The following is a 13,515-nucleotide window of genomic DNA, read 5'->3' on the forward strand; positions in this document are numbered from 1 at the left end:
ATTAGTCGGGGCTCCAATGCGGGCACTGGACACCGAATGGGAAACCAAAAAAACAATTAGCAAATGTTATCATTGTAAGACCATGGTAAGATGTGAATTATAACTCTAATATTTATTTACATCTCGTGTAGTACTGCATTACTAGATAAGTTTAAAAGTATTACATTTAACATTTTGGACCAAGATATTTATTCATATAGTTGTAACACAAGGTATAATAACAATCCAAGTTTAGTTCCCTCTTAATGGCTTCTCTTTAGTGTTTTATTTTTATCTTCTAGTTGTGCCTCTTTAATGTTATAACTATATAAATTAGGTGCTCTGGACGTGATACATTAGAAATAAAAGCGTCAAAAGTTTAAAATTATATCAGATCTTGCATACACACAAAAAAAACTTATATAACGTCACAACTTATCTTTACTAAACTATATAAAATTTCTACTCTTTTTATTAATTACCTAAATTCCTTTTTTTTCTCTTAAAAGTAGCCAAATTCATCCACAAACTCATAATTTTTTGGAATTATGTATCTCCTATTGGTCTAGTTAATGTATTATGTACCTTGACTAAATAGTTTTAGAAATGGATGTAACTCAGTAATCAAAATTATGTATATTAACTTCAAAATTATGTATCCAGTTACTAATTATGTATTCAAGTAAAAATGTAGCAATTAACTGTAACATTCTTAAGTTCAAAATTATGTATCTCTGACTTCAAAATCATATATTCGAATTCTAGTAATGAATCCAAAAATTACAAACAAAGGGATTATTTTTACTTTAGCAAAGAGAAGGAATAGAGAGTCATTGAAGGTAAATTTATTGAGATTTATTTAAGTTTTGCAAAAAAACATTATGTAGGGCGTGATCGACTGGGTCTATGCGGGGAGGAGCATGGTGGATTGAAATAGATTTCTTATTAGGTGGGGCGGGAAGAATTGAAATCTTCACGATTTTGCATAGGTTAGCCTCGCAACCGCTGCACCCTGCCCGTTGTCATCCCTAATTTATCCTACTTCAACTTCATAGATCCTCTAAGGTATTTTTTAAAAATTATAATATTTCATACTTGGTGAATTTTTGAGTTCAACATTAAAGTAATTTCATCAACATTCAAAGATTTTGTTCTAAACTTCATCATTAATTTACCTTTATTGTTGTTGATGAATACGTTTATGTGAAATATGATAATGATTGGATAAAAGCCCTCATTCTAGGGTTATGATTGATGTAGAAACATTTTTACTTGATTATATAATTGTTTAGTGGATTCTACCAGCCATTTCTTGTTCTCTTAATTTTATCTAGATTATTTGGTTGTTTCATGGCTGAAAAAGTAAAAAAGATAATTGATAATAGAATTGGACACGAGAAATCTAGAAATAAAATATGAATTAAGGAGAGTAGGATTCATCTGCAGTCTATAGATGAATAAACGTCTAGGACAAAAAAGTATCTAGTTTTCCTTGCTTAAGTTAGATACAAGATGATATGTAAATGCATTCGGGGAAGTTTACCACATTCCTCCTCAATGATGTAGGTGGGAGCCCAATCTTAATAGGTGATTATACATCTTAAAACACAATTATTAGATTATCAATCGCTTGACTTAAGAATTCAATAGCCTACTCGTAGAAGGCAAATAGGGTTAGCTTAAGGCTACTCGTGATTTTGAGCACTGTGTGATGCCTTGGGACCAGGTTTTAGGGCATTACAAACTTGGTATCAAAGCCTAAGATTTATAAAAGTCCTAGGGAGTAAGACAAGTTGCATTACTTAAAGTCTTGAGTATGGGTGTGAAGCGTGCCATATTTATGAGCAAGAGGCTAGGGATGTTCTTAGGAAATCATCTCTTTTTTTCATGATCTATCGTGCTTACAGTATCTCTACCTACTTTTAACTCGTGCTCTTATGTGACAGTTGAAAATGCCTTCTCGTCGAGCTAATGCTCGCAGAAATGGTAACCAGCTAACCCAACCCACAGATACTTTGAATGAGAATGTATCCCATACTAAGTTTAGGGTTTTATTTCATATGTTGGCCCAAGCTATGATTGCTAATGTTCAAGGCAACCATCAGGCTGAATTCCCACTTCAGCAAAATGGGGATTTAGCAGCAGCCAGAATCAGAGATTTTATGAGAATGAATCTGCCAAAGTTTTTTGGGTCGAAAGCAGGTGAGGATCCATATTTTTACTTAAATAAGGTGAAGAAGATTACCCAGATTATACATGTTTCTGAAAAGAAGAGTGTAGAGTTAGCATCCTATAGGTTGAAGAATATAACATATGATTGGGTAGTGATGTGGATGAATGGTAGAGGTGAGAATGTTGCTCCTGTGAGTTGGCAGGTATTTTAGGATGCTTTTCTAGATAAGTTTTTCCCACATGAGATGAGAAAAGCTAAGATAGAGGAGTTTGTGAACCTGAGGTAAGGCTCGATGACAGTGAAGAAGTACTGCCTTAAGTTCAATCAGTTGTCTAAGTATGCCCCTAATACGATGGCTGATCCTAGGATAAGTATGAGTAAGTTTTTCCCTGGAGTGTCTAGCTTAGTAGTCAAGAAGTGTAGGACTTCCATGCTTATTGAAGACATAGATTTTGCTAGATTGACAATTCATGCTCAGTAGATTGAAAAAGAGAAGTTGAAAAGAAGAGAAAGAGGAAACAAGAAGGCTAGAATAAGTCAGTTTAAGTATGGCCAGGCTAGGTCTTAAGGGGGAAATCTTTCAAAGTTTCAGAATCATTCGTCTATGCCAGAACCATCTTCAACTAGTGCTCTTGCTCCCAGAGGTAGGCAGGAGCAGTGAGGTAAGACTTTTATGTCCAGATCCTAGAACAGTGTGAGTGGTAGGCCCAGTTATCCTCTATGTGCTAGGTCTAGTAAAAGTCCTCCTGGTGAGTGTTTAGCTGGACAGAAAGTTTGTTATGGTTTTGGTAAGTTAGGTCATAGAATTATAGATTGTCCGCATGCTAAGAAAGAAAACAGAGATGGCCTTCCTTAAACTCAAGCTACTAGTGCAATAACTCCTTTAGGTTACCCATTTCCTCCTCAGGGCGCATCATCTAGTACCAATGGCGTTCAACGCCAGAATTAGTTTTATGCTTTACCATCTGATCATGAGCAGGAGGATTCACCAGATCTTGTTGCTGGTATGCTTTGTGTCTTGCATCTTGATTTTTATGTATTGTTAGATCCCGGGTTGAGTTTCTCTTTTGTGACCCCATTAGTTGCAGTGAATTTTGAAATAATTTCTGAAAAAATCCATGAGCCTTTCTTAGTTTCTACCTCAGTGGGTGAGATAGTTATTGCAAAATAGATCTATAGAAAGTGTCCTATCATTGTCCTTTATAAAATCATATTAGCAGACTTAATAAAGATAGATATGGTTGACTTTGATCTTATTCTTCGTATGGATTGGCTCCATTCTTGTTATGCCTCCATAGATTGTCGCACCTGAGTGGTAAAGTTCCAGTTCCCAGATAAGTCTGTCTTTAAGTGGAAAGGTAATTCAGTAACTCCCAAGAGTCATTTTATATCCTATCTTAAAGCCAGAAAGTTGATCTCCAAAGGGTGTATCTATTATCTACTTCGAGTCAAAGATGCTAAGTCTGAGACTCCGACAGTTCAGCCAGTTAGTGTAGTCAATGAGTTTCCTGATATTTTTCTCAAAGATTTGCTAGAGGTACCTCCCAATAGGAATATAGAATTCAGGATTGACCTTCCTCCAGATACTCAGCCTATTTCTATTCCCTCATATTGTATGGCTCCCGCCAAGCTTAAAGAGTTGAAAAAGCAACTCAAAGATCTTTTAGACAAAGGTTTTATAAGGCCTAGAGTTTCTCCATGGGTTTCTCCCGTCATATTCATGTTAAAGAATGATGGTTTTTTGTGTATGAGCATTAACTATTGCCAGCTGAATAAAGTTATAGTCAAAAACAAATATCCTCTTCTTAGAATTGATGACTTATTTGAGCAACTCCAAGGTGCAAGTTATTTCTCAAAGAGACCTTAGATTCGGCCATCATCAGCTTGGAGTAAGGGAATGTGATATTCCAAAGACAGCTTTTAGAACTCGTTATTATCGTTTTGAGTTTCTAGTCATGTCCTTCGGGCTAACAAATGCCCCATCAGCCTTCATGGACTTGATGAACAGAGTTTTCAAACAGTATTTGGACATGTTTTTCATAGTCTTTATCGATGATAGTCTTATCTACTCTCATAGTAAGGATGATTATGCAGACTATCTTAGAATTGTGTTATGGAATCTTAGAGATCACCAGTTGTTTGCTAAATTCAGCAAATTTGAATTTTGGCTAAGTTCAGTAGCTTTCCTTAATCATATTCTTTCAAGTGAGGGTATTAGAGTTGATCCCCAAAAGATAGAAGTCGTAAGAAATCGGCCTGGACCTATCTCTCCGTCAGACATTAGGAGCTTCTTGGGTCTAGCTAGTTATTACAGACGTTTTGTTGAGGTCTTCTCATCTATTACGTCTCATATATCTAGATTGACCCAGAAGAAAGTTAAGTTTTAGTGGTCAAATTCCTATGAGTAGAGTTTTAAGGAGTTGAAGACTGGACTCACTTCAACCTCTATTTTAGCGTTACCTAATGGTACAGATAGTTTGGTGTATTGTGATGCCTCTAGAGTTGGTTTGGGTTGTGTTTTGATGCAGAGAGGTAAGGTCATATCCTATTCCTCTAGACAGCTTAATCCTCATGAAAAGAATTACCCGACCAATGATCTTGAGTTAGCTGCAGTTGTGTTTGCTTCAAAAATCTGGAGACATTATTTGTATGGGGTGCATGTTGATGTGTTTACGGATAAAAAAAGCTTGCAGTAAGTTTTTACTCAAAGGGAGTTGAATCTTTTTCAGAGAAGATGGTTAGAATTGTTGAAAGATTATGATCTGAGAGTGTTGTATCATCCGGACAAGGCCAACATAGTGGCGAACACCCTTCATAGATTGTCTATGGACAATGTTGCTCATATGGAGAATGATAAGAAGAATTTAGTTTGGGAAGTTCACCAGTAATCTAGATTAGGCATGAGATTAGTTGATTCAGCTGAAGGGAATGTTTGGGTACATGGTAGTTTCGAATCTTCTCTAGTTTCAAAAGTGAAAGAGAAACAAGATAAGGATTCTAGTTTGGTTAAACTGAAGGAGTCAGTTAAAGAACAAAAGGTATAGGTTTTCTCCCAAGAGGGAAATAGTGTGTTGAGATACCAGAATAGATTATGTGTGCCATGTGTTGATGATTGGAGGCAGCGGATTATGGCTAAAGCGCATAGTGCATATTAATCCATTCATCTAGGAGCCCCCAAGATAAACCGCGACTTGTGAGAAATCTATTGGTGGAGTGGTATGAAAAGAGATATAGTAAAGTTTGTAGCTAAGTGTGCAACTTATCAACAGGTTAAGGTTGAACACCAAAGACCTAGTGGTACATTGCAAGAGTTTGGTATCCCTACATAGAAGTGGGAAAAGGTGAATATGTATTTTTTGTGATTAGGCATGACATGGAGTAACTGCAGCTTACTGGGGACATGACCCTAGACAGGAAGGTATGAAGGTCATGGATTAGGGTTGAAGGCTAGTATGAGTGTGTGGGTTGTGCTGGTGTTAGGAGAGTTGGGGGTGGTAGTTCTCTTAGGTCTGTGACTGTATTGTTTACCACCAGGAGAGTATCCGTTTTCCTATTTCTTATTTCATATTGCTTGTACTTTACTTATTTTGTATTTCCTTGATATTTACTGTTATTATTTTATTGCTTATTTCTATTGTGTTATACATCCTATTTTGAGTTGCATTACAACCTTGCTATACTATTCTCTCTTTTGAGCCGAGGGTCTATCGAAAATAGCCTCTTTACTACTTTAGAGGTAGCGGTATGGACTGCATATATTTCACTCTTCCTAGACCTCACTATGTGGGAATATCTGGGTTGTTGTTGTTGTTATTATGACTCGTTTACCCCATTCACATCATCAGCATAACTCAATTTGGGTGATAGTAGACAGATTAACTAAGTCAGCACTTTTCTTGCCAGTTCTCACATCTTACATAGCTGAAGATTATGCTAAGATGTACATCAGAGAATTAGTCAAATTGAATGAAGTTCCTTTTTCCATCATCTTAGATAGGGCTACTCGGTTTACCTCTCAATTTTGGAAAGCCTTTCAGAAGGGTCTTGGTACCCAAGTTCACTTTAGTGTAGCCTTTTATATACAGACAGATGGTCAGACAGAGAGGATCATTTAGACTCTAGAGGATATGTTGAGGGCATGTGTTCTTGATTTCAAAGGTAGTTGGGAGACCATTTGTTGTTGATTGAGTTTGGTTATAATAATAGTTATCATGCTAGTATTCAGATGGCTCTATTTGAGGCTCTTTATGGGCGGAGATGTAAATCTCCAGTTGGTTGGTATGAAGTGGATGAAGCCGCTTTGATTGGGACAGATATGGTGTTTGAAGCCATGGACAAAGTTCGGTTGATTAGAGAGAGATTGAAAGCAACCTAGAGTCATTAGAAATCTTATGTAGACATAAGAAGAAGAGATCTTGATTTTGTGTTTGATGATCTTATGTATTTGAAAGTTTCACCCATGAAAGGGGTGAAGAGATTTGGCAAGAAGAGGAAGCTTAGTCCTCGATTGTAGGCCCCTTTTGAATTTTGAACTGTGTTGGAAAAGTAGCATATGAGCTTGAGCTACCCATGGATTTATCCTCATTTCATCTAGTATTCAATGTGTCCTTGTTGAAGAAGTGCATGGACGATTCCGCCATTATAGTTCCTCTAGAAAGTACAGATATTTAGAATACCCTCTCTTACGAAGAAGTTCCACTACAGATTCTTGATCATCAAATCTGTAGACTAAGGAACAAAGAAGTTCCCTTGGTCAAAGTTCTATGGCGGAATCAGTTTGTTGAGGGTGCTACTTGGGAAGCAGAAGCAGACATGTATATCAATTATCCTCATCTCTTCTCCTTGAACTCATATTTAGCCGAAGGTAACAGTTTTCCTTCATTCAGTTCTTTTCCCAGACTCAGATTCAGCTATGTAGTTGTTTCCATGTAAACTAATGCACTCGCAGATCAGTTCAGTAGCACATTATATTGAGAATCAATCATTTAGTTTATTTCAGTTGTGCATGATAGCCAATAGCCTCATATTTCTCATTATTTTTAGCTTAACTAGCCACATTCGAGGATGAATGTTCCCAAGGGGGAGATATTGTAATACCCCATACTTTTCCCATCTTAATTTCATCCCTAGAATGTCAAGGATTAGCTTCTAAAATGAATACCTTTTTATTTCATATAGAGTCTTACATATTTATACCCTCTAAGATGTGAGAAATTGAATAAGATTTCCATCAATACCAAATTCTCTCAAATCCGACACTCGGTGAAGAAGTTAGGGGAGTTTTAGTAAGCAGTGTGCCAACTGGGCAGTCACCCCATCATAGTAAAGGACAATTTTATAATTGTAAGTTTTTAGTGGACCTCAACGATATTGGAGTATTGCAGAGAAGTCTAATTTTTCATTTGTCAATTTCCAGTAAACCTACACGATTTCACCACATCGCGACGATGGTCAAAATGGCATATCAAAAGGGTACCGCGATAGCTTCACGTTGTGGAGAGTTTCCAGTTCTCAATTGTCCTTTATACAGTGAGCCACCACGATAGTGGTGCATCACGGTGGCCTATTAAATTGGGATTTTAGTTCTCTTTTCCAATTCCGTTTAGAAGTTTAAAGGGGGTATTTTGGTCAATTTCTAAGCCTCAATCCATCCAAAACATGAGATTAAACCCATTCTAAGCCTATTATGCTCATTATTCATCAATTTTCTCTCAAACAAAAATCCTAGAACTCAAAAGCTTCTTCTCCAAGAAATTAATTCCACCGATTTTTCTCCAAGAAAGCTCAAAATTGAGGATTTCCAAGACAAGATAATCAAGAACTCATTTTCAAGAACTCAAATAGGAATCAATAATTCAAGTTTCTTCATCTAATCATTAATCAAGGTTTGTGGGGTTTATGAACAAGTATCTTCTTTCATCCTTGTTCCCAAAACCAAGTTTTAATTATAAATTCATATGATTTTGAATGAATACCATGAGATTTGAATTAGGGTACATATCCATTATTGCTATTTGCAAGATTATGAGATTTCAAGTGTTTTAGAAGATGAATTGCATGTCTATTTTCATATTTTCATGCCTATTGCAATAATTTCCAGATTTTAAAATAAATTATCATTGTTTTCATTATCAAGCATGATTATTATGATGTTTTAATATGTATTTGATACATGGGTTGTCAAGCCCAAGTTTATATGTTGATATTTCAAGAAAGATGATGCTTTAAGCACCTTATGATTAGATTAATTTCAGATTTACAGCAAAGCTTTGATCTTTTGATCCTCAGTTTAGTCATGGAATCCACTTTACAGATTTATTATAGATTATAGAGTTCATATCAACTTTACTTACAGATTTAATTAGATAAATGCATAATTAGTTTCAGATAAATGCTTATGTTAATTTTTATAGTGGATTTCCAATAGAATGAGCGTATAGATTTAAAGGGAGTAGTATTTAGCGCCGAGAGGGAAGTGTGGGATTAGCATTCCCTATCTTCCACTGAACTACGTAACCAACGTAGGTACAAATTATTAAATTATTTCCATTCTAATATGGATAACAGACTTACCTTATGATCGATCACATGGACAGTAGGTTATACTCCCTGGCAAGAGTATGACACCTCTCCCTATCGTGAGGTTTTTTCCTTAGGAGAATAAGACGTTGGACTCCATGTTAGCTCACATGGTTTATGTCGGTTAAGAGAACCTCCCTTCTAGTTAAAGTAAAAGATTAGCAGAAAAGCTTTTAAGAAAACTAAGTGTGAAGACTCACAACTTTACTCAGATTATTCTTTACAGAAAGATATTAGATACCGATTTCAGCTTTCCGATTTTAGTTATAGAAGTGAGTCCTTTCTACACTTAGATAGTGTGATTTACAGATAGAACATTACCAAATGTTATGAATCATTAGATTTATAAAGTTTTCTTTGCTATTCATGTTCAGATTTTATTATTTCAGATATTCCAGCTTATGTGAGTCATCTACATTTGCATGCATTGTTTTATAAATTATGATGATGAGATAAAGTTCTACTTATGCATTTCAGCCCCATATACTCAATACATCCTCAAAGTACTGATCCACACATATGTCTATGTGCTACATTATCTTATAATGTAGGTTCAGGTGCTCAGTATCAGCAGAGTGAGTAGTTCAAGCATCTTTATCTACCTCTGATAGATGGTGAGTCCTCATAGTTCGAGGACTTATTTATTTAGATTTTGCTACTTAGTAGTTTATATGATTCAGTATTTATTTTCAAACAGTTCGAGTTTGCTGGGGGTTTGTCCCAAGGACTCTCTAGTTATTAGTAGCAGAGGCTTGTCAGACTGCTAAATATTATTCAGACTTACAGTATTGATTTTCAGACATTATATTCAGATAGTTCTAAGCTTTTCTAGACAGTTTCTGCATTTAGTATGACTTTTATGTTGATATTTTGTTAATTAAGAGATTTAGATCTAGTAGAAGGTAGACAGGGTTAGCTTGAGTCTACTCGTAGTCTTGAGCACCGTGTGACACCTCAGGTGCAGGTTTCAGGGCATTACACCTAGTCCAATAGAACACAACATACTAGCAGTAGATGAATTCTGAACATATAACAAGATAGGCTGAGTTTCGAACATATGACAAAATAGGCAAATCAACTAACTCAGAAGGGAATCTAAGAATTTCAACAATCATCCCAATCTACAGCAATCCACAAAGGCTCTAAACAAACCAAAACCAATCTAAGTTGGGACATGCCCCCGACGATAGACAAAAGAATCAATGGAATTAGTCTAAGACATAAGTGAAATAAGACTTTAAAATAATAGCCTTTCCATAGAATGAAATCTCACTACTTCAAAGCTGACTACTGACAACCCAAAAATCCTACCATTGCGCAAGAAAAGTAGAAGTGTCTCCGGTTCCTACATCGCATAGGGATACAACATCCAAAGATAGTTAGTGGCATGAGTACTAGAATGTAACTCAGGTAAGGAATAACATAATGCCAAGTCAAAAAAACAATAAAATCCACATGCACAGATTATACATACATACATATATATATAACATGCTAGGATAGAGAACAAGGTTTAGCATGTGATTAAAACATTAGCTTGGAATGTGTAGTTTAACCATCATAAGAAGACATCTACGGGCTATATGTGCTCAGCTCCCCCATATAAAACGTCCTAGTATGTATTAGACGCACAAATAAGAGAATAATCATATGTACGTATTAACCAAGGGTGACTCGAATATCCGGCTATATATCAAGGGTGGCATGAACATCCAATCATTTAATAAGGGAGACTCGAATACCTCGTCATAAAGCAAGGGTAACTTAAACACCCAGCTATTTAGACCGCCACGCCGACAAATGTGGTTTCCAATATTAGTCCCTCGGGACCACCTCAACTTTCACGGACTATCTAAACAACCCAATTTTAGTCTAATTAAAATATTTACACATTCTAATATGGGTGTAAAGAGTAAAAAACCTTTCTCAAGGAGCCAAGTTCAAGACATACTTAAGAAGATGAAAGTGTATGAAGAACTTTTAAACCAATCCAAAGAATTACATAAATTTAAGAGAGGAGAAATAGTCTTACACTCCAAGGGTGCCTTTATTAAAGGGTATTTTAGTCATTGGCATAATTTCAAGAGAGAGAAAGGAAACCTACACTCCAAAGGTGCCCTAATTCATTAAGGCCAACTTGGTCTTTTTATGTAATAGTTATAAATAGACTACCTCAGGCTTATTTCTCATTAGTTATTTATTAATATTGAAAGAAAACATTGAACTCATCTTGTGAGAGTGTCAATCCCAAAACTAGGGTATCATAGGTGTGAATTCACTTGTGTTGCAATTTGTCTTTGAAACATTGGTTCTTATGGAAGATTGAATTCCTCTTCTGTCAACGTAAAATATTGGTGTTCTCATATAGGTCATTTGGGTCTTAGGATTTGATACATCCTTTGGTTCTCTTGATTTGTATATTTCTATGTCAAGATATCTATCCTTTTTTTATGTTATATTGAGTTTTAATTCTTGTTTTGGTATTCTCAGCTTCATCTCTCTTCTTTAGACTAGTTTTCTCTTATTTTAGTTTGAATCTATATTATTTGGTATCAAGATCCATGTTTTAGAGCTTTTCCTACAACTCTAAGTCTTGGATCATTGTTACCTTGAAGAAAATCATCCCAAAAAAGAGTCAAAGTCCAAAAATCACAAAAAAAATATGTTAGGTCTCATTTTTTGTCACTTAGGCCAAATTTTAGATCTTATATCTACTTAGTGTTTGCCTTTTTTGTGAGTTTCTAGTGCTAGCTCTTTGTTCCTTAGCACTAAGAGAGTCTAGATCTAAGATTTGAGCTAGATCCGGGTTATTTTGAATCATCTACCATTGTTAAGCTTGTGTTTGAAGGTATTTTAGGGTAGATCTCATGGTAACTAGTGTGGTTGTGACATTTTTGGATTGATTTTGAGGTATTTGAGTTTGTCTTGGCAAAGTGACCTTGGATCTTTAATAAAATTCAAATTTGGAGGTCATTTGCCTAGTGGTCAAATATTGGTCAACTCTTGAATATTCTTGTTGTTCTTCCTCATCTTCATATCTTGTTGGAGAAGAATATTCAAAAGTGAGTGTTTGATCTTGAAAAGGAGGAAAGAGAGTGTAGTACTTGTTCAAGGAAGTTTTCAAGCACCTTCATAGTCATCCAAAATAAAGAAAACAATAAAAAAGAAGGAATAATCAAGTACAAGTGCAAGTACAAGGGGGGTCCTTTATAATTTCAAACTCTTGTGAGATTGAAAACGCTCCAATCTTTGCATTTTTTCCTCTAAAGACGAAACTATTCTCTTGTTATTGAAGATTGATAAAAAAAAATTCAAGTTGGAAACAAGAAATTTTCAAGATTCAATGACCAATAGAAAGTTGCCACATCACCACCAAAGGTTGCCACATCATCATCTTTGCAAACCCGACTCTAATCTCAAATTTTTGGATTCTTAGTTTCTATTCTTGTTTCTTAGTTGCATTTTTGTTGATTCTAGCACTAATTGACAAACTAGTAACTATCTACTAGGTTGTGAATTAGTTTAGAGTTCTTTCTTTCGTATTTCCGTTCTTTGTGTGCTTTTCTCTTTTTTTGATTCGTTGTAGTTTGTTGTTTCAAGTCCAAACAAGATTTATTTGAGTCGTTCAAACAAAAATTTACTCCGGACAAGAGCATACTCATCCCTCAATTGCTAACGAAGTATAAGCCGACTTTCAATACTTGTAAATCAAAGTATGAGGTAAAACAAAAGATTGAGAGTGTGGTGAGGCTATTTTGAACTAACTTATGTATTATTTTGTGGGTGTGTTTTAGGTACATTTCAGTGGAACCCATGGCTACAAATTCTCAAACCGTGGATAATAATACTCTTGATTCCTTCAAGGCTTCTCTTGAGGCTATCAACTGAACACTTGAAATGTTGGGGTCAGAAATTGGATCAATGAAATGGGACATTGCATCCATCAAGAGGAATATGACAACGTTCAGTTGGAGGATGGATAAAGTTGAGAGTCAAAGGAGCTCCCGACCTTCTACTCCTCAACACTACCATGTGTCTTCGAGTGGACAAGCCCAAAACACCTCTACTACCATCACACCTGAGACCCTCCATCAACTGCTCTATCCACCAAGACTTCCACAAAATCATACCCAAAACCCCACTTACTCTCAAACCTAAAACCCCACAAGACCTTTTGACCCTCAATTCACTCAAGTCCAACAAGAAGGGCTTGGAAGCCAAATGCCACCACCAAATCCGAATGTGTCATCCCAAGATCCACTTAAACAAATACCACCTCAAAACCCAAATTCTCCACTACAATGTCCACTTAACGAAAGGCCTTATCCTCTACCAAATCCCCTATTCCAAGTTCCACTTAACCCAAACCAAAATGTTCGTGTAGAGGAATATGGTACATGGAATCAACATGAAGGTTATAGTGATTATAATTATGACTACATGATTGAAGAAGATACGAGGGATAGGTATGAGCAAAGAGTACATCAAGGTAGATACAGAGGGAATAAAGGAAGACATGGTCATGGAAATCCATAAGGAAACCAAGAGGTTGGCATCAATTATATCAAGGTTGGTATTCCTATCTTCAAGGGTGATAGTGATCCTGAGGTATATCTTTTATGGGAGTCTTCTTGTGAAAAGCTCTTCTAAGTTAATGATCTTTCCGAAGAGAAGAAGAGTTGCTATGATATAGCTCACTTTGAAGGCTATGCCAACACTTGGTAGGATTATACTAAAAGGTTTGGGAATGTGACGATTGGTGGTCAACCTTCCCCTTAGGAAAT

The sequence above is a fragment of the Capsicum annuum genome, chromosome 11, assembly GCF_002878395.1.
Source record: "Capsicum annuum cultivar UCD-10X-F1 chromosome 11, UCD10Xv1.1, whole genome shotgun sequence".
Lineage (NCBI taxonomy): Eukaryota > Viridiplantae > Streptophyta > Magnoliopsida > Solanales > Solanaceae > Capsicum > Capsicum annuum.